This window comes from Neovison vison, chromosome 4 (assembly GCF_020171115.1).
Source record: "Neovison vison isolate M4711 chromosome 4, ASM_NN_V1, whole genome shotgun sequence".
In the NCBI taxonomy this organism is placed as follows: domain Eukaryota; kingdom Metazoa; phylum Chordata; class Mammalia; order Carnivora; family Mustelidae; genus Neogale; species Neogale vison.
Genome location: NC_058094.1, coordinates 153242031 through 153267266, shown reverse-complemented (window position 1 = coordinate 153267266; position 25236 = coordinate 153242031). Strand labels below are relative to the sequence as shown.

At 38.7% G+C, this 25236-nt stretch overlaps 1 protein-coding gene across 2 annotated transcripts in view; it reads left to right on the top strand.

Annotated features, from left to right (window-relative positions):
• Positions 1–1114: 1114 nt before the first annotated feature.
• SEMA3D (semaphorin 3D) overlaps positions 1115–25236 on the top strand; it is a 202989-nt gene continuing 178867 nt past the window's right edge. Inside the window, exon 1 of one of the 2 annotated variants that reach the window (XM_044245929.1) lies at positions 1115–1404. The gene's annotated coding sequence lies outside the window, so the exon portion shown is untranslated. The remainder of the gene's footprint in view (positions 1405–25236) is intronic. The other variant, XM_044245928.1, reaches the window with a different exon arrangement.

Genomic DNA, 25236 nt, shown 5'->3' with positions numbered 1-25236 from the left:
AAACTAAAACACCACTTGTCATTTGCCAAAGGAGCTCTGGGACCTTGCAAGCTGTGCTCTTAAATCAAGCTGACAAATGCAGAACCCTGTGGCTGCTTTTTTCCCCTACTCTCAACTCAGCTTTATGTTTGGGACTAATAAGTGCAAGGTGTGTGACTCCAGATCTCTATAGTTCAATCGCAGAAAGGTTTACCATGCAGCTAAGGAGACCCAAGCTTCAGGACTCAACACTTGCCCTTTCCAGGACCCTGAGGGTGGTCTGACACTAAATTCACATGGTCGTTTTTGTAAGATCTGTAGAAATTAAGCTATTTCCGCATTGTTTTTCTTAAAGAGAATCCCACCTTTAAACTAAGTTCCAGGCTCCACAAAATGTGGCTTCATCCCTGGTCCCCTTAACTTCAGCATCCTTTGGCACGACCATGGCGTGTAGAAATCTATAAAGGAAAACTCCTGACAGAAATAAACGACATAACCCCGTTGGCCTGGTATAAGGTAAAGGGGAAAGGAGATTTATATCTTGGGGGGTTTTCTGCCTTCCCCCCCTCAAATTCCCCTCCCCCCTCTACTTGGTCGGTCCTCGTGCTAGTCCCTTAATGGAGGTTTGTTCTCCATGGTTCATACTAACGCCGGCTCTTTGAAGGCCAGTGGCCCCGGGGTTTTACATACTGGAACACGGATACTCTTTTTGAGGCTTAGAATGTTTTGGACATTATCGGTTTCTTCCGCGGGAGGTCCTTACAAATTTGGTGGTATAGAATACATAGGTCCCAAAGGCAGCCTGGCACGGGCTCAAACGTCAGAGGCTGCCGCACAGGCAGTGCACACGGTGGCCAGCCCGGAAAAGCATGCCCGAGCGTGGCCGGAGCTCCATTTAATCCACGCTGCTGACAGCCTGCGCGCCGGCAGGGATGGACTTCGACACGCTGGGGAGGACTGGCGCGCGCACAGGAAAGGGGGGCCAGAGGGCTGGGGGAGGAGATCGGAAGGGGAGAGGTAATCCCCGGCGTTTTGAGCATCCCCTTTTTAGAAAGACTGAGTCTCTCCCAGGACAGCTGCTGCGGTCACACCACAAACTTAAAAGCCGCCCTCCCGCTCGGAGCGTGCCTTTCCTCGCCACACTCGCCTCCCCAAAGCTCCAGCTGGTGCCTGGCTCCCCGCCTGTCCCGTCTCGGCGCTCCGGGGCCAGCAGCGCCCCCTGCCTCCCCGTCTGGCCTCTGCGGCCGCAGCCTCCGCGCTCCGTCAGGGCCGCCGGCGGCTCCGCGGCTCAGCCAGGGCTGCCTCTCAGAGGAGCTTGCGCCGGTGCCCCGGGTCGCCGCCGCGCACGCCCATAGCCCGCATCCCCTTCCTCTCTTCCTGAAAGGACTTCTGGCCCAGAGACAGGGGGAGAAGAGTTCGTAGCAGGTAAGGCTGGCTTCTGGTCACCTGCTACCCCAGTGGGAGGGCGCGCTGGGGACCGCGGAGTTAAGCAGGGGTGACTGGATTTGGGGGGTGGCTGTGGGTCCGAAGCGAGGATGCGCAGCCCTAGGAGATGAGGAACCGTCCTGGGACGGGGAAAACGCTCGGAAGCGGAGCGTACGGAGGGTGGGCGCGCGGGGGGACAGACTGGGAATCAGTGCGCCTAGGAGCGGACGGCCTGTGCTCGCCGCGCCGGGGACAGCGTGGCGGCGGGGGCCGATCCCACCGCCCCGCTGCTGCCTCCAGCGCCTCTTCAGCCGAAGCCGCCCGCGGCCAGCACCGAGCAAAGTTTTCCTCCTGAGACGCTCCAGGGAACTTCACTCTGTTCCTGGCTCCCTCCGCGGCCAAGGCGGCAGGAGAGCGCGTTTGAATGCGCTCCGTGGCTTCCGCCGGCTGCAGGTTCACTGGGAGACGCGATGGTGGGGACCGTCTGGGGAGGACTTGACCGAGGGTATCTGCGCCCTCGCTCTCTCCCGTTCCCATGGGCTGGGGGAGGGGACGGGGACAAGGAGGCCGTAGCGGTTGTTTTTGTTGTGGTGCTTTGGGGGAGGGATGGGCGACGCCTTTTTCCTCGCGAGGGAATCGCGACTCCCGGTCTGATGGAAGCGTGCATCCTTCTAGACCCTGAGGGTAAGGTTGGAGTCAGACACCAGCCACGAAGCTGGCTGTCTGGCCAATGCGGTTATTGCAAAACGCACTCCTGCTGGAACGGGGCATCCCTGGGTAACCTCGACTTGGCTCGAGCTGGAAAGGGCCGGATTTGACTCCTGCTGGGAATTGAACGCAGTGGATCTACCCCGTCCCCGACCCCCGGCCCCGGGTGTCCCCTCCCGACCCCTTCCCGGCCCGCCCGGAGTCGAAGCCTTAACGGGCTGCCCTGGGAGTGCAAGGGCTGTTTTCGGCACTGGCACGTTCTCCTTCCCCGGTGACTTGTGTTCAACCTCGTGGGCTGAGTTGCTCTGCTTCCGTCCCAGCGCTGAGGGGACTTGACAGGAGGAGGAGACGCTAGCGCTCTCGCTGGCGAGCTGGAATCCGAGGGACTGGACGCGAGCCGCGCGCCCGGCGGCTGCGGCCAATGAGGTCCCAAATTCCTGGTTACGGAGATGGGAGTTAAGTCGGCGGGCGAACTTTTCGCCCTTCGGTCGGGAGTGGAGCGAGGACTCTTCTCCACCAAAGCCCCTCCCACCCTGCCTTAGCTTGTCAGTGCTGTTTGCACTAGTGAAGGAATGGGGGTGCTTAAAGTCTCAAGTTAGCCGCATAGGCTTCCCTTCCTGTGTTTTGGGGGAGGCCCGAACGGGGAGGAGAGGAAAAGGTTATGGGGCAAAGTAGAGAAGGGATGAGCCCCCCTCCTGGGTTTGGTGCTGCTGTTGTGTAACCATAGCAACCGCCTGGGCGAGAGCGGTCCGAGCCTTATGGGTTCCGCACGTGGAAGGAAAAATGTGGAGGGCGGGGAAGGGAGAGAGCCTCATGTCATCACTCCAGTGATGCCTTCGCTTCTCCCGCAGTTCCGAGGCCAGACATCGAGGAGATGAGCAGGGAGGGTTGGGGTTGGAAGTGAGCAGTCCCAGGCAGCCTTGGAATCCTGGAGACTCCTCCCAGCGCTAAAACTGGCCAGAGGAGGCATCACTGACAAGCTACAAAGTGATGGTCCGGGTCAGGGAGATGGGCAAAGACCTTGGCCCCTGGAAGAGAAAGGCCAGGAAATACAGGAAGGTGATGTGGGAAGAGATAAGAATAGGGTCAAGAGGTAGCTGAGAGACAATAAAACGGTGCTGATTTGGTCTGCCAACATTTCAAATGGAATTTGCCCATTTATGAAATGGAAAATTAGTGGAGAAGGGAAGGGATATTTTTCAAACACTGTACTGAATCCTAGGTGCTTTATTATGTTATCACGATTAAGGTTCCCAACAGTACTACAGAAAATATCATTTTTCTCCTTATTTTTAAGGTGGAAAAAAGCAGACACAGAGAGAGTTAGAAATGAGTGGTGTCCCATTTTGGTCTTTTGCTATCCTAACGATAAATGATCATCCTTAAACATGGAATTGACGATTAGGGGAGTAGACAAAGCAGTTATTCTCACTTTAGAAATGAGAATAACAAGATGTAAAGATGTTAATTGATATGTCCAAATATAAACTAGTAAGGGGCAGAGCTGAGAGTGGAACGGTTTTACCTTTACATGGCTCACCCTTGAGGGACTCTGGGAAGCTTTCCATGACCCCACCTAAAGAGAGGACCTCTCTAAGATTAATTTGATACTGCATCTGTATATCATAATTTACCAGGGAAGCACATCCAAGAATTTAAATGGAATCCACGATTGAGGATTGGTATAAACCACATCAAGTCTGTAGGCCAAGAATAATAGACACGTGATATTAATAATCTATATTTACAGGTCTTATTGTACCTTATAGGGACTATTAGTAGTTTTGATCATGTTTGTAAAGGAAAAATGAAAACAAAATAAACATGTTTTATCAAATAGTAACCTCATGACTATATTGAGAAAATTTCTATATTGGTGTTTTCTTTCATCTATTTATTGTTGTCACGACCTAAAGACTTACTTCATGCTTTGACAACACTGGTTTACCTTTGTGAAAGTCTGTTATCCATCCATTTAGAAGAAGTAATAATGTGACTCCTTTTAACCTTCCCGATGACTGCCTGGGAGGGGGAAGTCAAGGAAAACTATTTGGCAGTGCAAAAGGTTTTGCAGTTGTCAGGAAACCATAATCAATAGCAGCACAAACTAAGGGTAAAAGATAGAGAAATAATTATCTGGATTTTATTTTGCCTTCCTGCAGAATTGCCTGTATAGGTATGTCTTAGGTAATGAATTTGCTTTCTATATTTTTGCACCAGGATAAGTGGAATTTTTAATCTCTGTGCGTGTGTCAAGGGCTGGGAAGCATGGGATGGGAATTATTTTTGGTGGCAGGGAAGGTCAGAAATATAAACAATTACAAAGGCAGAGGAAGCACATGCACTATTTCCAGTGACAGGCTGACAGATCAACTATACGTTTGAACTTGAGTCACGAAGCTGAATTACTCTCACACCGTTTCTTTTCCAAAAGTAGGAAATACATTGTTTGGGGCTGGGGTTAAACTGAAGCAGGAAGTTTCAGGGGTACCTCCTTTTTATTCTTCATACTGTATTCTCATTCTACATGGGCATTTGTTAGCCAAAGGAAGGTTTATCACAGAACGGAAGATGATTTTGACGAGGTCTTCTGGAATTGGCAAGTATCTCTATCAACTAGTGTTTGTATACTGCTTGTACAGAGTTAGTAAATTAGGTCATCCCCATTTTTATTAAGTATTTGGAATATTAACTTTTCAGTCTCAAGAGGAAAACATTCCAATTGGTGCCGGTTTAATGAATATTAGTATGTCTTCAGATTGTTTGTTATAGCTTCATTATTTTGAGAAAAACAGATGTGACTCTGAACTGTTCTGTTCTGTCTGGGAAATATAAAGGTGTGCTGACATATGTTCTTTGGGAAGCATTCTTGTCAATTAAATGATTTATTTAATGAACAAGAGTAACCATAGCTCTATTTTGAAAAATTGTTATTCTTTCCTTAAATACCTGGAACTATACAGATCACCCCAATTAAATAGTAAGCTTTTCAACAGTGAGTAACACATTCCTTAAAAGAAAAAAGAAATAACCACATTTGTGAAATAAGTAGTAATAGCAATAATAATGATAGACCATGGGCGAAATTTGTTAATCACATTTCTTTCTACCTCCAAATTTGGTTTTAAAAATACTCCACTAATCCAGGAAACCTTGGCCAAAATCTCTTTCTTTTTATATCGCATCATACATTTCAAGCCAATATTCTGATTTTCCAATAATTTATTTTCTTCTCTACTTTTGTTGTTTATGATTCCTGACTAGATCATAAGAACAGTGAAGGAAGGAATTGGTCTTTACCTTTTTATACCTTCCAGTTGGTACAATGCTAAACATATTCCAGATGCATAACACATACTGAAGTCTAATTCGTGAACTAAATATTTAATATAGTGATTTTGAATCACTTTATTGCCTATATAAGATCAGATTAAAGATCTTTAGTATTACACCTTACTTTTTTCTGAGATTTTAGGAAGGAGAGTTTTCTCTCACAGCTGAGTTTTACCCTTTCATAGAAAAAAGTGGTGAGATGCTGAGTGTTTTATCATAATGCATAACATACAGAGATGGTATAATGATCATGTGAAATAGGTATATAAGAACTTAATGGGGTGCCTAGGTGGCTCAGTCCTTAAGCGTCTGCCTTTGGCTCAGGTAATGATCCCAGGGTTCTGGGATCGAGCCCCACATTGGGCTCCCTGCTCAAGGGAAACCTGCTTTCCCCTCTCCCACTTCTTTTGCTTGTGTTCCTGCTCTCAAGAGCTCTCTGTCTTTGCCAAATAAATAAATAAAATCTTCCAAAAAAAAATAACCTAGTAAATTGTTGCATGCTACAAAAAAGTAATTCTTTCATTTTAAAATTTCTTGTGTTTTTTAGAAAGACCAGTTAACCCATGAGTATCTATACCATCTGTGACCATATTAGTTCACCTCAACTTTAAGTACCTAAGTATAATTAGAAAAAGTACATAACTAAAGCAAAATTTGTTATACACAGGAAATACATTGATAAGCAACTTTAAGGTCTTTGAAATGATTCTGAAATTTCATAGTAATGACATATACTTAAATAATTAGGCAGTTTAAAATATAATTTATTAAAAACATAAATATTTAAGTACTTGAAGAAACTGAAATATGTAAGGAAGCACTATTCATACTTAGATTTTAAGTGATTTTAATGACTTTTAACCTATCTTCATTAATATTCTTATTTCCATGTTAATATTTAATAATTTCTCATAGTCATAGAACAGGGTATCTTTAAAAAATTGACTAATTTTTCACTGGTGAATTTAGACAGTTTGTGCATTCTTTTGCAAAGCTCAATAAAATATAGTTATTAACCTTCCATAGAAGTGTATAAAATAAACCAAGAATTAAATGACCAAGGGTTTCTAGAAGAATCTGCATCTATCATCTTTTTGAAGTTATGGTGTCTTCTTCAGAAATTAAAAATTTAATTTATGTTCTTTTTTTCTTCTATGGGTCACTTAACATAATAACGTCAACATTTTATATTTTTAAAACTGGTGGCTAATAGTGTTTTCTATTAGTGGGTTGTACTAGCAAATCACAGGAAAAATGGAACCATTTGCTATATTTTTCTAATTAAATAGAATTAAGCATCATTAAATGGTACAATTACTACTAAGAATAAAGTCAATAAAATAAGCAAAAATGTCTAAATTACTGAGAGTCTTAAAAAGAAATATAGTACTCTTGCTTTCATGGAAAATAAATAAAATGGCATAGGTATATGAAGGTCACATTATTAATCTACCATCAGATAAACATTGATTTATTTTTTCTATATTAATTATGCATTTTACTAGGTCTCATTTTCAGTTAATCTTTTGCATATCTTAAACAGCTTTTAAGGATGTCGATGTCATATTTGGTTCAGAAATGAGCCTACGTAACTGACACCTAATTACTGAGTTTTAAACATCAGTAGTTGCCAATATACTACATTAGCAGAAATTAGACTAACGGAATTGCTCAGTAGTGGTATTGTCTGGAGTTGCCTTAGTGAAGAGACAGAGAAGTAGTAAAATCCATACATTTATTATCAGCATGTATGAACTGCTTAAAAATAAAGTTCAAAGTACCCTCTTGAAAGGCTTAAATAGCTCCACAGAAGCCTTTTCTTTTTTTTTTTTACATATTATGTTGACAGCTGAACCCATGCCTGATGATGTCATAATCTCAAATTGTATTTAAATAGTCTAGTTTTCTTTGACAGAATGTATAAACTCAGTGAGACTCTTACTCCCACTTTTTGTTTCTTTTCCTTATCATAAAGACCAGTCCGTATCACATGAAATTCGGGTGTTCTTGCGTTTTGGTATTTGTTATTGTTGTTGCTTCTGGATAAATGTTTGCTCTTCATATCTGAACTGATAGTGAAAGAAAAAAGTGTTTTCTGAAATTAATACTATTCTTATTTGGAAAAACACTTCCAATTTTGAAATATAACACTTCGTTTCAAAAATAGATATTTAAAACTCTCAGAATTCTTTGTGTACTTGTAATGCTGAATACTGGGTTTGTAGAAATTAATACTAATTTGAGTTTTCTTGTTGAAATGGGCACATCTTTTTTTGTAGATCATTTATTTTTATAGTAATGATGTTCATCACAGATATCCTTCCTGATCATTATTTTCCATTAATATCATGGAAAATATCATTATATTTTCCATTAAAAAACTGGAAAATATAGAAAATCATTAAAAAGTATTATTAATATTTTACTCATAAACCTACAAACATATGTTAATTCTTAGCTTAAATATGAAATTTATTTATTTATTAAATATGAAAATTTTTTGGAAAAATAAACTTTATATGTGATGGTTAGTGCCTAGGTCTTGTTTTCTAATGCCATTCTCTAGTAAAAGGAACCAGAGATTCTTAGAGACATGGCTGATTCGAGGACTGAGACAGGAAATATATACCATGAACCTGGACCATCTTGTAATGCCAAAAAATTAAAGAAGTGCTCAACATACACATACACACACATACACACACCGCCGCCGCCACCACTACTACCACTACCGCATACACACAATGATGGGATATGTCAGAGAGATAGAGAAGCCAATTGAGAGAACTCCCAGTGGCCAATGTTGGAAGAATTTGAGCAAAAAAATTAAGTTGTACAAAGTATAACCCAAAATATAAAATAAACATCCATGAGATGATGCTAATATAAATAAATGATCAAATACATTGTGAATGGAGAAGAGACAAATCTTCCATGCAGAATTCCAAATAATTTATGGAAATACTCTGATCTCAAGGAAGGGAAGCATAACTCCCTACTTCTGAAGTGTAAGCTGAGAACGGTCTCTTCCTGCAAATAGTACAGTATAGAAAGGGGAAAAATGGTATTTTGTAGTGGGTGAGCCAGCCTGACAAACACAAGCTCCACCCGGTGATCAAGGTCAACATCATTCATAAAGCATGTTGATAGTATTAACTTTTTTTTTTAAAGATTTATTTGACAGAAAGAGATCACAAGTAGGCTGAGAGGTAGGCAGAGAAAGAGAGGGGGAAGCAGATTCCCCACTGAGCAGAGAGCCCAATGTGGGGCTCAATACCAGGACTCTGAGATCATGACCTGAGCCAAATGCAGAGGTTTAACCAACTGAGCCATCCAGGCGCCCCGATAGTATTCTTGATAGGATGAGATAAAAAGGATATTTTTGCATTTTCTCTCCCCAAAACCCGCAAAGAACCATGAGAAAAACATCAGGCAGATTCCAGTAGGGGTGCCGACTACAGTATAACCAGTACTCCTCAAACCTGTGATGATCATCAGAACCAACGAAAGTGTGAGAATTTGTCACAGGCAGGAGGAACGAAGCCAGAGAGACAGGGACTAAATGTAATGTGGTATCGTGGATGGGATCCATGAAAAGAAAAAGAACATTAGGTAAACATTAGGGAAATCAGAATAAACTATGGACTTTAGTTAATAATAATATATCAGTATTGGTTTATTGATTGTAACAAATGTCCATAATATATAAAAATAATAGGGGAAACTACTATAGGTTGTAGGTTTAGGGGGACTCTGTTATATCTTCTCAATGTTTTTGTAAATCTACTAAAATAAAGCCTATTTTTAAAAATTATATTTGAAAGCACATAGATTAAGCATGGTGAGAAACCATGTAAGAGGTGAACCATTCTCTGGTCAGCAAAGCTAATGTCATTCAGTTAAATGCTTAGTTTAGTCCCCTAGTTCAAGGTATTACTAATTTGTCTTTTTTAAAATGCTAAATATTATAGATCTTATTATGGTAAACACATATTTTAAATTAGCTGTTCTTCCTATAATTACATTTTTGAAAGAAAATGTGGTAATTGGGTTACTAAAAAACATCCAGATTACCATTATTATAGGTTTTCTGCAAAGATAGTTGTGTATTAGCCATGTCCTATAAGTCAATCTTATATATTGAAACAGAAGGCAAACTTTGTTGTGCTTCGCCCTTGCTATTTGGTTGATATTGACAAGATCCATCACCCGTGCCAGATGTCTTCAGTTCTGGATGATGATTATGCTTCCAAAATTCTTGCCAGCATGGCTCAACAACTATTTATTCTTTTTGCCCCTCTTTGAATCTCAAAGACATCTACTGCATTAAGTATGTTAAAATTATTTCCTATCCAATAATACACATATTACTACTTTGAAAATTATAAATATACTTGGGAGGTCTCTATGTCCCCCCCAAATCTCCCAGAAGCCGAGACTCACCTGTATTCCAGCCCGTGTAGAATAGGGAGGATACACAGGCTGCCATTTCCCTTTACGTCTCTGTGTGTGTGTGTGTTTCTCATTTTTCCCTCTCTATAAATCACACATTATTCCTTCTCTTCTCTGTGTTCCAAATTGCTTGTATTTTTTAAAAAATCTGAGTTTCATCTCTTGAAATAGGCTGTTCTTACAATTGGACTGAAAGTCTTGTCATGTTACCTTTCTTATCTAAGCTTTTATACTGGTGTCCCATTTTTGAGTGTTACCTCATACTTATAATTAACTTACCTGACTTTGTGCTTTATAGTTAACTATAGTTTCTGCTGAATTTGTGTTCTACTGTGGCAATTGTTGAAAAGTTTAGCTATGCTTTTTTTTTTTTCTGTTTTTAGTTTGCATGAGTCATAGCATAAAAAACACATTTGAAGAATTTGTTCAGGAAAAGTCATGGAAACCAATCCCAGAATATGTGACTAAAGGCCCTCTTTTTTGCTATGACCCAGTGAATTTCCTGAAATAATGAAAGTGTCTGAAAAAGACCCCGATCAATATGACTAATATGCTCTGGGTTCTCACTAGAATCTTAGATTCAGGGTTTTCATTTTTGTTGCACAAAATAATTGAATACATTATTTAAAAAAGAGAGATCCTGCCTATGGTAATTTAACCCATCTGAAAGAGAAATGGAGAAATCTCATACTCAGACCAAGATCTTTTAAAATGCATACCAGTGACTACCCTGTCATCTCCTTTTTTTACCTCCTTCCTATCAATGTATTTTCAAGTAATCGATGACTTGTGAATACATCATTATAACTAGAGTACATTTTTAAAAATCTTTGTAAATGAAAATAATCATCTCAAACCTTATCAATTTTGAGATTTGACTCTCTGTCAAATGACAAAATCTTTAGATAGTGCAACTATATACTTACTAATTTCATCATCGACGTATAATCTGATTCAGAATTCACTCTTATGGCCCTACTAGCGCCTGTCTTGTAGTTTCATCTATTTCCCTTACGCTAATTGAATTAGGGTGTTACACGTGGCTCTCCAAGCTGGATGGTAGAAAGTTAAAGCCAGACAAGTCTGCAGAAGTATTTGCATGATGAAGTCACATGTTATTATTTATGATATTAAAATGGGAAGTTAATACAAATCAGCTTTTGAAGTTAAGACTTCTATCACCTGTAGAGTAGCTGTTCAAAAGCATTTGTGCTGGGTATACAGAGGAGAGAATAACATTTCATTTCACAGAGCCGTGGGGATTGTTGTCTTAGACTGCAGTGTGATGAGGCTTGGCAGGGAGTGTTCATTGTTCAGGTTTTAAAAAGGGCAAGTTTTTGGCAGGAGTGACTTGCATAGAAGAGAAATGCTTTGCGTACACATGTGCACTCAATAAACCCTTCAGAGAGCTTGGGCTAAGATATTATGGATTCCTCACTCCACCCTACCCCCTGTCTCTGGATGTTGACTGTTTAGAGCCCTTTTGTGGTGTCACTGTCATATAGGCCTTTTCATAGTCCAAGAAATGGGACTTCGGACTCCTATTTCAAACGTTATTAGAGTACAGTGAGGAGTCATTTCATACCCTGTGCACTTTCCCTTGAAATTTATTTAAAATAACAGTTGCATTCAGATATGCTTTTCCCTAGTATTTACCAGTCATACAACCATCATCTCCATGACAGCCAACAGTCATCCTTTCTATATAGTTTGTGACCCTTGGTTATTTCCGATCATCAGAAATGAAGATGTAGAATTTTCCTTTTCTTCTTTATCGTGTACACACAGTGTTGAAAATGTTTGTGCTTTAAGTACATAATGTATTGGGACAAGCAAAACCAAAAAGTCGTCTAAATTCCCCAAACCAATAAGCAAGACAGACCAGCATCAACCCCATGGGCCTACCTTGTCTCTACTCCTTCCTCATGGGGCTTTGGCTGCACTGATTTCTCCTTTCACTTGGAAAAATTTTGCCTTTTATTGTCACCACCTCTCCTGGCCCTTCATTGGTGCCCATTGTCTTTGCCACCTTCACACGCGTTCCCTAAATAGCATGACATCTTTTGTGTTCCTATAGCATATCACCAAGGCTTGTATGTAATAAGTACATCATCTCTAATATATGAAATGATTCCATTTGGAACCTGTTGCCTCTGGTTTTGTTTTTTTTTTCCTCTCTTGTCACTGCTTTAGATATGTAATTCATCATAAAGTTCATTTCACATGTATCTTCCTTCATCACAAAGGCTATTTCACGCGTATCCCTATTACTTTTGAGCCTTCTTACCTCTCCTTCCCTTTCCATCTTTTGCAAAGTATTTGTCAAGAGCCTGCACTGGGCACTGTGAGAGGCGCTGATGAAAGACAGATAAAAACATAGCTCCCCTGAAGTGGACAATTATAAAAGAATTCATTATCTTTATGGGTCACATCACATCTCTTGAGGATCTTAAATACAATAAACAAAAAGTCCTATTCATACTGTTGGTCTAGAGCCTTTTTAAAAATTATGTCATCTTCTTCCTTAACTTCTGCTTCCGCTTATGCCCAAGTGTCATCTCGAGCTCCAAGTTCTCTCTTGGGTCTCACTTACTGCACCGTACCACTTCAGCGCTTGTGGGCTGGCTTTCATTGCTCAATACTCCACTTATAAAGGAGGTTTCTCTGGTAGCTAAAGTTTCAGAGTCTTTGATTAGTGTAACTTCAAACTGGGGCTTTAAAGTGTGAGAGGGAAGATGGTGCAATCATTAAGACTCAGCCCTGTGGATGGAGACAACCTGGGTTCAGGTCTGAGTTCTGTCCCATCTGAGCGGTGCGACTCAGACAGGGGATTTGACCTTTCTATACCTGTTTCCCATCTTTCAGCTGCGGGTTCGTGAAAGTACTAACCTCACAGGGGTATGGGGAGGGTTAAATGGTTCATATAGGAAATGAGTTAATATGGGAAAAATCAAATGCTATAAGGCACATTGCAATTCTATGAGTACAATCTCCTCTTTATCCTTATTCAGGTTATGCAAATTGTATATCAAGTCAGATTCTCACACCATCTACAAACTGTTCTTAATGCCTTCTTGTTCTTTATCTGCTGAATGATCTTATTTCATTCAAAGAAAGTCCTTTGGTGACCTCACTGTTTTGTTCTTGGATAATAGAAGGTTATTTTAGGATTGACTATCACCATCTTCTTATCTTGCACAAAAGGGCATTTAAAGAGACATGCAGTTGACCCCTGAACAAGGTGGATTTGAACAGCACAGGTCCGCTTCTATGCCCATTTCTTTTCAACAAGTATATCGGAACGTTTTTCAGAGATTTACAACAATTTGAAAAAGCTCACATAGCATTGTATAATCGAAGGATTAGGAAGTTACATCACGAATGCCTAAAATATATGTAGATACTGATTTATCATTTGCCATACAATATACACAAATCTACTATTATAAAAAGTTAAAATGTATCAATTTGTCATGGTGATGCTCCCACTTGAGAGAAATGTAAACAAACATAAAGACAAAATATTAAGTTATAATGGCATAAAATGAACTGCAATGTGTACTGTACTGCTGACACAGGTTTGTAGCCACATCCTGTTGCTATTGCAGTGAGCTCAAGGGTTGGGAGTATCCACTAAAAACAGGGTGTGACACTAATCATCTCCATGCAACAGTTTGTCTCTTCAGTAAATTTCTTTCCATAGTAAAAAGTGACCTCTTGTGGTTCTCGCGTATCTTTCACTGTGGTTAGTGCAATATGGTAAACTATGAAGCATATGAAGGTTAGTGATGCTAGAAGTACCCTCCAGAAAGCAGAGAAAAGTCATGACGGTACAAGAAAAAGTTGAAGGGCTGTGTACTATAGATTGAGGTCTGCCGTGGCGGTTGCCATCATTTCACGATCAGTGAATCCAGTGTGGGACTATTGTAGGAAAAAGAAAGGGAAGTTAATGAGGCCATTGCAGCTATACCAGCTATACCAGCAAGTGCAGAAAAACCTTCCACTTTTTTCAGAACAGTGATTTTTAACTCTTACTGAAAATGTGGCCAAAAAAAAAAAAGTACTTTTTGTGTGGATGCAGTGTTGCTATAAGAAAGGCATACCCGTAGACTCTAAGACGATTTGAGAAAAAGTGGAGTCATTGTAAGACAAAGCAAAAAAAAAGGTGAAGGGTCTAGAGCTGGAAAATGTTAATGCCACAGAAAATGATTTCATAATTTTAGAAAGAGGTTCAACCTATAAAATGTCAAGATAAGAGGAGAAGCAGCTTCCCCGAACCCAGAGGCAGCAGATGAGTTCTCAGACACCATTACAAAAATTGAGGAGAACAGAGATCTGCCTGAACAGGTTTTTAATGCAGATGAAAGTGCTTATTCCGGAAAAAGTGCCACAAAGAACATTTGTTAGTAAGGAAGAAAAGTGAGCACCACGATTTAAGGCAAAAAAGGATAAACTAACTCTACTGGTTTGTGCAAATGCGGTTGGAGTTATGATCAAGACTGTCCTTATCTATAAAGCTTCTAACCTTTGAGCCTTCAAAGGGAAAAGATAAATATCAGTTGCGAGTCTTTGGTTGTATAACAACAAGGCTAGGACAAGGAGAACCCTTTCTCTGGACTGGTTCTATCCATGCTTTGTCCCTGAAGTCAGGATGTACATTGTCAGTAGCGGACTACCTGTTAAACTTTTTTTAATACTGGACAATTCCGCTAGCCACCCAGAACCCCGTGAACTCAATACCAAAGGCATCAAAGGGGTCTACTTTTTGCTAAACATAATGTCTCTAATGTAGTCTCTAGGTTAGGGGGTCTTTGGAACTTTCAGGCTCATTACACATGGTACCCTAATGAAAGGGTTGTCAGCATTTTGGAAGAGAACCCCAATAGAGAACATCATGGAAGTCTGGAGGGATTGTACCATTGAAGATGTCATCCTTATAGAAAAAAAATTGTGAAAGACATCAAGCCTGAAACAATAAATCCCTGCTGGAGAAAACTGTGTCCAGATGTGTGTATGACTTCACAGGATTTATGACAAAGCTAATCATGGAAATCATGAAAGAGATTGTAGATATGGGGAAAAAGGGGGTGGTGGTGAAGGGCTTCAAGATATATGTTTGGATCTTGGAGAAACTGAGGAGCTAACAGACACCACACCAGGAGAGTAACAGAAGACAACTTGATGAAGATGAGTATTTTTGTACCATTGCCAGACCGATGAGGAAAAAAACATAGAAGAAGTAGTACAGAGAACAAGCTGACATGAGACAATCTGGCAGAAGAGGTTCAATTATTCAAGACTCCCTTGGACTTCTTTTACATCATGGACTCTTTGATAAGGGCACTGAAACTAAAACAAATAGCAGAAGAAGGATTGATACTGTATAGAAACAGAAATTATTTACAGAAATGAAGAGGTAAAAAAAAAATCAGATGGTAATTATGATGTACTTCCATAGAGTTACACTAAGTTTGCTGCCTTTCTTGCCTCCCCTTCCACCCACCCTCCCTCTTTCACCTCTGCCAACCCTAAGACAGCAAAACCACCCATCCCTCCTCTTCCTCCTTTTCAGCCTACACAACATAAGGATCACGAAGAAAACTGTGTAATGATCCACCTCCACTTAATGAAGAGGAAATAGTCATCACACCGTACAGTTAACAAACCTACCCATTGTGTACATGTGTATCTTTATTGAAAATCTAACTGTATGAGCTGTTTCTGTGTCATCACCATCATCATATTCATCCTGTAGAACATCTAGTGTGTAAGATGAGTAATATTTAATATAAAGTTAACAAGGTGTTTTTTGTCTTGCTGGTTTGTAAATTTGCTTTCAAAGAATTATATACAGTATACCTCTCTCCTTGGTAAATTGAAAAACTGTGTATTCACCAATCATCACAGATGAGTGGTTTAGAAAATGTAGCAATGTTTCCACTACGGCATTACGAATGACTGCAATATTGAATGCCATAAAAATTTTATAACAATTCACTCATTTGTGTATAGGCTAGGCTACTATCAAATAACTAAATTGATTGTACAGTCAGCAGTGATACAGCTGATTCTTCATTATCCGTGCTTCAATTGTTACACTGGTAAATAAATATGAATTTTTTTGACATCAACTTTTCCTTTTTGATGTCTAATGTTAGTAATACTATAACATCTACAGTGTCTTTTACCATATGAGAGAATATTGATGCAGGCACTGACAGATGATTCATTTTATAAAAAGATGATGTAACTGGTATCGATAAGTATAGTATAGTACTCCAAGTGTATTCTCTCTCCCTTATGATTTTCTTAACATTTTCTTTCTTCTAGCTTACTGTAAGAATACAGTATGTAATACATATACAAAATGTGTGCTAATGGACTGTTTTTTATGGTATTGGTAAGGCCTCCGGCCAACAGGAGACTATTAGCAGGTAAGTTTTTGGAGAGTCAGAAGTCTTATGGAGATTTTCAACTCTGGAAATCAGCACCCCAACCCCTGCATTGTTCAAGGGTCAACTGCAGTTTGGTGGCAATTGTAACAGACCAAGATACAAGGATGTGAAGAATCCAGGGCAAAGGAACCCATCAGTGCCAGTTTTGTCATAGAAGAAACAGCTAGTTCTAGAGGCTAAACAGCAATAAGAAAATCTGTAGGCACCCATCTAAATTTCCAGACTTATTTCTTAGATCCCCCTTTCTCATTTAGCTGTCTACTGCTGGATATGTAACATTTCATAGATCCTTGCTGTGCTCCTTCCCCAAGGAAGCAATACAGACTTATTCAGTAGCTTTCCTCCCCTTTCCTCCTTTCTTTTACCCAATGTGTAGATACCTCTTGAGCCCTCCAATGTAGGCCTGCTGCCCATTTGAACCCCTTGCTCATAGCTTACCTCCACTAGCTTATCCCTCTGTCTCTCCTAATGAGGTATTGCTTTTGAAATGTTTCAATAAATGTTCTTCCTCAGCTCCAGTTTCAGAATATCTTATTTCAGGCCCCTTTGTAAGGAGTGAAGGGGAACAAGTGATCTAATTCACTGTCCACCACTAGAGGGGCTGGAAGTCTGCCCAGCAACATTTTCCTGAATTTCAGTCTCCTGTCCAGGGACCAGACCCTTCCCACACCACATACCAGTGCTGAACTTGCCCTACTTGAGCTATCTAACTACTAAGAGAGCCCTGGATCCCTTCTCCCTAAATTTTGGACTCCAGGGGACCTTGGAGAAACCTGCAGTACAGCACTTAGGAATGAAGCTCACTAAGAGAAGCCGAGCCCTTATCTCTCAAGGAGGAAGTTTAGGAAGAGCCCAGAGATAAATAAGTAACTCCCGCATCTCGCTGTAAGCAATCTAACATGCAAAGAGCATCTTTGTCTCATGCTGCCTCATCTGCTTGGCAGTTCTCTGGGATATAACTAATAGGAGCAGCAAGTGTGTTAATCAATGATAGTTTCCAGAAATTGAACCTAAAGGTCACTTCAGCTTCTGCACAAGTGGAAGTGAAACTGAATATGTTTTATGGGAAAATACTTTTCTAATGCCTTTCTTGGTACTTTTTCAGATTAGTCTATTCCCTTAATTGTCAGTTTTGCTAGGAATCTTTACCAATATAGTAATAATGATTTATAAATTATGTATCTTATATTAATTATACATCTTGTAACAATAATAACTTATAAAACCGTATTCTATTTCGCAAGAAATAATATGTTTTCGAGATTGGATAAATAGGATTTATTTGAAATAATTTCTAAATATTTTCTAAATAATCACAAAGCCAGTCACTTTATATATATCACTCTCTTGGTATATATACCTTTAGAATGTGGCATTTTCTATTCTGTGATTTCTTAAGGATAATTTTGTTAGAGCAAATCAAGAGAAGGAACAATTTTAAAAAATAGCATCAAGAGGGGCGCCTGGGTGGCTCAGTTGTTCAGCATCTGCCTTCGGTTCAGGTCGTGGTCTTACGGTCCTGGGATCGAGCCCCACATCAGGCTCTCTGATCAGTGTGAAGCCTGCTTCACCCTCTGCCATTCCCTCTGCTTGAGTTCCCTCTCTCGCTGTCTCTCTCTCTCTCTGTCAAATAAATAAACAAAATCTTTAAAAAAAATAGCATCAAGAGTCAACTCTGTCTTATTTTTATAACTTTACTCTTATTGTTTTTAATTACTTTAGTGAATGAATATTTACAAATTGGTAGATTTACCGATTTACAAATCTTGATGGAATTTTAAGTAAAGGTGATAATTTATATTACTTTTCCATGTATTTTGGTGAGGCAAGAGGGTTTCTTTTTATGATGATTATTTTTAGGTGCCATTCATAGGAACCAGCCAAGCTAGTAGTGATTCCAACAGGATATAGAATACGTAATGATTTTTTCCTGCTAAAGGAAGTTGAATATTTTAGGTTACTGAAATAATCTTTAGATATTATTTTATTTGTATTTATCTTTTTAGAGAGAGAGGGAGAACGGGAGCAGGAGCAGAGGGGCAGAGGGTGCAAGAAAGAGAAAAACTCAAGCAGGATCCATGCCCGGTGTGCAGGCCAACATGGAGCTCAATCTCATGACCATGAGATCATGGCCTGACCCAAATTGAGAGGCAGGCGCTTAACAGAATGGGCCACCCATATGCTCCACTGATATAATCTGTGGATATAGAGGATACAGAGCTTGCGTACAGAACCACTTTAAAGCAGATATCATGAAACTGGTGTTAGAACCTAGGTTAACTTTACCTAAGTAGTTTATGAAGTAAAATAGTAAATAGTAAATCTTTATTTTGTTGTCACTTTCTATTCCTTTTTTAAATTTCTTAGTACCCTTCCCATTTTTCAAAAGTTAATTCAAATCTCACCTTCTTTATCAGGGTTAGGAAGTATCAGGAAGTCTTTGCCCTCTTGATCAAAGAATCTAAAATAAGTCTCATAAGATAGCAGTAGTTATTTAATTAAAAAAAATGTTAGGTGCGAGAATGAGGTTTTTATAGCCTTATGTGCTATTAAGTTAATAAGCTAGGAAAATGTGCCAAATATACTATTTGCCTCCTTACTGTCATTTCATTTTGACTTTAATTTCCTTCATTCAGAATAATATTAACAAAAATACCACGTGAGAGTAACAATCTATTAGTGTTCAGAAAATAATATTCCTAAAATTCTGTATTATACTCCAAATATATTGAATGTATGCATATCCAGTACAGAATTTTGCTGTTTCTCCAACATTGTGTATTTTGTTAAAAATTATTTAACCAAACTAGTACCTGAAGGTTTTTGTTTGTTTTGATCCCAGCCTTGGAAATAATCAGTGTTACCCTGATAAATGGTTAATCTCAGAATGTTTAATTGGAAATCTCTCTATTAAAAATAACAATAATAAACAATAAAATATTTTTGCCTTATTTGTCTCATAGACTCATGATATTTCAGAATTAAAAAAAAAAAAAAAAAAAGAGAGGGGCGCCTGGGTGGCTCAGTGGGTTAAGCGACTGCCTTCGGCTCAGGTCATGATCATGGAATCCCGGGATCGAGTCCCGCATCGGTCTGCCTGCTAGGCAGGGAGTCTGCTTCTCCTTCTGACCCTTTCCCCTTCTCATGCTCTCTCTCTCATTCTCTCTCTCTCAAATAAATAAAATCTTAAAAAAAAAGAGAGAGAAATTAATGCAATTTCTTAATTTTATAGGGAAGATTGAGGATGAAGTGATGTGAATTCTTCTCTCCCCTCCCTCTTTACCTTCTGTTCTTCCTTCCCCTTCTCACTTCTCTCTTTTCCTTCCTTAAACATGAAAGAACAACTTCTGTATTTTAAGATCAGCACTGAGTGTTTGGGGAGGAATAGCCACCAGCTTGAGAAATTAATATTCCATATTAGTAAGATTAGTGGTAGTGTGTCTGGAAGCATATAGCTGTGTAGTCACAAAGCTGACTCCTATCAAGGAAAGCATCCTACTTCTTAAAGATGTTGACAAATGTTTTAGAAAAGAAATATAACGGGTTATACCCGAATTGTTGACCATTAGACATTTAGGATAACTTCATCCTTCAAGAAACCTGAAGGAGCAATAGATTTATTTGAAGACAACTCATGCTCATGCACATTCTATAACTCCTGTGTAAAGAAAGGCTTTTAGTAGTATCTCCACTATTTTAAAATAAGATCATACTTAAAAAAAGATCATACTTAAACATCATTAGAAGTTGTTAAGTAGAAGTTGCTGTTGATTATTCCTCATATGATTTGTTCTGAGTTGCTTGTAGAAAGGATGAAACTCTTACAGGACTGATGTCTAACTGGACTCGTCCTCCCTCCCAAAATGTTAAGTAATGGATAGATTATGTGAGCAGAACTACATCCTTTCCCACATTTGTTAAATAAGCAGCTCCGACACAAAATGTGGTCAAACGATTCATCTGTAGTGTAGACTTTAATGCAAAGTTAATGTCCTCATGAAAAATATTCACGTTAATGTTACGCAGTACAGCTATGGGTTTGTTTCTAGCTTTTTGTTTATAGGAGGTAGAGACTTAACTAAAATGTTGCCACTGTCCATTTATCATCTGGATGGGAACAAAGAAAGATAACATTTTTACACAATATCATGCTTTCTTGATGTGGTCACCTTTAATAATAGAAACCAAAAGCAACATTTCCCAATGTATTCATCATAATTCTACCAGGAAGCAGATGTGCAGTCTTATTTTTCTCAATCATGTATTTATTTATTGCATTACATCTTCCAGTTGTAGATATTTTCCTGTAGAGGGAAATTCCAACCTTCCTGGAATAATAATTCCCCAAGTTTTATATGTTTTTTTTTTTTTTAAACTGGCAAATAGATGTGAAGATACATTCTCCCTTCTTACATGTATTGGTCTTTTGATTGTATCTCTATACAGGTAAAGCTTGAATGCTTATAACTCTTCCTGAGGATATTTCTGTGGTGGTATAAAAACAAATCTAGGGAATTTTAGGGGGAAATAATCATATTCCTACTAAAATACAATCAAATGGGTCTCCAACCGTATTATCAGCTTCATAGAAAACTTTACTATTGGCATGCCTGGGTGACTCAGTTGGTTAGGTATGTGCCTTTGGCTTGGGTTATAATCCCAGGAGTTGTGGGATCGAGCTGATCCCAGTGGGATCGAGCTGATCCCACCGAGTGGGGACCCTGCTTCTCCCTCTCCCTCTGCCCTTCACCCACTCATGCTCTCTCTCTCTCTCAAATAAATGAATAAAACCTTAAAAAAAGTTATCTGTCACCTAGAGGTGAAAACTTCTAATTAAACTCATTATTCTAGCTCTTTCATTTCTTTTCTTTACTTGTACTTTCTTTACTTCTACTGAAAATTTTTGTGCTTCCTCTACCCTTGACTGTACTTGGTCTTTCCAGACACTCTTAGTTTCATTTGTCCATGCATCCAATGTAGATCTCAAGGTCAGGCATTTTAAACAAAACAAAATAAAATCAGCCTATTGAAACATCTCATATGCTAAAGCTTTGATGTAGTTGATGTCGTTTCCTGCGCTGTAATGTATAATCTGGTTTGTGTCCATTCTCTCCACAGTGGTTTCTTTTTATCTGTAACTAATGAAATATTTCTGATTCACCAGCCACTCTTGGTAGATATTTCTCTAGGGCCAATTGATTTGTGCCAGGTTTCAGGACATTATTTTCATCCAACTTTTGAAATTTTTTAAATTTATATTCAATGTTCACAGTACCTGTACACCATTATTCAGACAATGGTATGATCAGTTGCTTTGGTCCTAATCTGTTATATCCTCACGTACATAACCTCCTTCTCTTGTTTTCTTCTCTACATATCTTTCTGAACTTCTGCATATTTAACACAAATGTGTAGAATAAAATAGGGGTTTTAGTATTTTATTTTCTTTACTGAACTTCTTAACCACTTTTCTTTATTTCTGTTACCATCATCCAATGAATAACCAAATTTCATACAACAGTCATCTCTAATGCAATGCAGAACATGTGTTTTGGGCTTCATCGACATGGATTTCCATCCTAACTTTGTCACTTTATTGTCTTATAGCTTCGGATGCCTTATTTTATCTGTCCTAATTTCCACATCTATAATGGGGTAATAAAGAATATGTAATAGGTTACTGTGGGAAAATAGGGTAATAAGAATATGTAATAGGTTTCTGTGGGGATTAAATAAATCAATGAGTTCACAGTTTAGGATAGTGTCTGTTCCTTAGTTATTCCTGCAGAAATGTTAGCTGCTGTTATTATCACTTTCCTCTGCTCTGTTTCCACTTAGTTCATCAAGTTTTCTTAAAATTTCCCTCCTTTCCATTCTCACTGCCAACACATGATTCAGACCTTCATGATCTTTTGCCTGAATAATTTTAATAGTCTCCTAACTCATATTCCTGTTCTCATTTAATAATAAGCCCTAACTAATTTAGGATGTTGCATTCCAAAGCCTTATCTTTGTTTGGAACATGACGTTTTACAAGAACATGGTCTTACAGAAAAATATAAGATTTAAACTAAAACATTAAGTATGGTGTGTGTGTGTGTGTGTGTGTGTGCGCGCGTGCATGTATGTATATGTGTTTATGTAAGTGAAATGCTGTTATAAATAAAAGCAAAAACAACTTCATTCTAACCAAGTTAGATTCTCAAAGTTATTAAATTTGCTTATGTTGTTAACCATTTCTTTGGCACGTTCTTCTATTGATTAAAAACTACTGACACATGTAATATGCTCGGGTATGTATTTATATAATTTTATATTATGGAGAACATAAGTTTTTTTTTTTAAAAAAAACTTGTGAACCAGTTTGTATTTTTCCTTGACATGTCTTCGCATATCTCTATATATCTCTCTCTGTTTTTTTCTACCACATATTATCTTCATAGTTTGCAATTCTTACACCACAGATTTGTCCCTATTTTATGTGAGAGAGATCAGGAATAGCTGAGGCTCTTCTTTTGTTAAAAGAAAATGACCTGAAGCAGACTTAAAATGTTGTGGATTTTTAGATATTGACGTACATGTGCGTCAGGTTACTGAAAAAAACCTTAAGGAATGACACCATTCTGGGTAAGGCGTGATTTTCTCCTGGTAATGTGATTCCCTCATTATCAGCTGTGCTCTGTTACCGCTGTTGTCATCCGATCCTTGCCCTAAGTGGCAGCAGAATCCAGTCTAAATGTCTTTGGCTGTAATCTCATTTTGCAGCTTAGATCACGCTGATGTTAGCCACATAAAACTATGATATGACCTCTTCTTATGTCATATCTTATGTCTCTTGAAATTTTGCTCATTCTAAAATTCCAGCTTAAATAACATCTCTACTACAAAATTTTCAAAATTTCCACTCCATTTCCTCCCCATCTCAATCAGGACATGATTTTTTATTTCATTTATATTTTATATCTTTTATAGCACTTACATTCTGCTTAAAATACAACTGTTTGTATACAATTTTAAATTACACTGTTATCTCTCTGAGTAAAGGGCTACATTATATTGGCCAGCTATAAACAAAATATAGCAGAGTTGTATCTAATATAGGTTCTACATTCTACAGTCAGTATTTATTATATACGGTCAATATTCTTTTGAAAATTTGCAAAACTGAAATATAAAATGTATTATACAGAGTTTATGTGCCACATCAGGGGCTGACTTTCAGTCTCTCAAAAACATGCAACACTGAAAATTTCTTTCAGCATTGGATCAAGTTGCTATTCCTTCGTTTCAGAACAGATGAAGTAACTGGCTTAATTTTAGAGGCTGTGTTGTATGAAAAAATCCATGAATCTTTAAACATGAAAATCAAATGCAGCTTGGTTAGATGCTCAGACTATGAGAAACGAAAATGAGTAAGGGCATTTCATTTTTTTCCCCTTGACATTATCTTTTAAGAGTTAGATGGTTCAAAAAGTCTCTCTATCTTCTTAATTTTCTTGACATGGATTTGCTTAGATTCACATAATTTTGGATACATAATACCTACATACATACATATATACATACCTACATACAAATCCATTTTATGGATTTGCTTAGGTTCACATAATTTTGGATACATACATACATACCTACATCAAAAATATGCTAGTTTTGGTTATATTAAACTTAAACAGTTCTGTCTGTCAAATGAGATGACCAAGTAAAAAGGCAGCCTGTGGAATTGGAGAAAATAATTACAAATCACATATCTGAAAAGGGTTAATATTCAGAATATATAAAGGACTTCTATAACTCAATAACAACAGAAGAAAATAAAACCTGGTTGTAAAAAAGGGGCAAAAAACTTGAATAGACATTTCTCCAGAGAAGATAGAGAAATGGTTAACAAGCATATGAAAAGATGCTCAGCATCACTGATCATTAGAGAAATTCAAATCAAAACCACAATGAGATATCACTTCATATTCATTGAGATGGCTTCCATCCAAACAACAAAAAGATAGCAGGTGTTGGTGAGAACGTGGAGAAATTGGAACCTTGTGCACAGTTGATGGAAATGTAAAATGATCCAGCAGTTTAGGGTAACAGTATGGAGTTCTTTAAAAAATTGAAAATATAATTACACCATGATCCAGCAATCCCACTAATGGGTACATGTCCAAAAGACTTTATAAAAGGATCTCAAAGAGATATTTTCACATCATGTTCATTGCAGCATTTTTCATATTAGTCAAGAGGTGGAAATAACCCAATTGTCCATCAGTGGGTAAACGCCAAACCAAATGCAGCATCATATGTATACAGTGAAAAACTATTCAGCCTGTAAAAAAAAGGAAATCCTGTTACATGCTATAACATGGATAAACCTTAAGGATATTATGTTTGTTTTGTTTTGTGTTGCTTTTAAAGATTTTATTTATTTGTCAGAGAGAGAGAGAATGCACAAGCAGGCAGAGTCGCAGGCAGAGGCGGATAGAGAAGTAAGCTCCCTGCTGAGCAAAGAGCCTGATGCAGGACTCGATCCCAGGATGCCGGGATCATGACCTGAGCCCAAGGCAGCAGCCCAACCAACTGAGCCACCCAGGCATCCCAAGGATATTATGTTAAAGTGAAATAATCTCATTACAAAAAGATAAGTTCTGTATGATTCCAATTATATGAGGTATCTGAAGTAGTCAAGCTCATAGAAATACAAAGTAGAACATGGTTTCTAGGACCGGGGGCATGAGATAATGTTGACTTGTTCAATGGGTATAGTTTTAGTTGTAGAGGATGAAAAAATTCTGGAGAGTTCTTGCACAACAAAGTGAATATGCATGCTGATACTGAATTATATACTTAAAAATGGCAGGGCACCTGAGTGACTCAGTGGGTTAAGCCT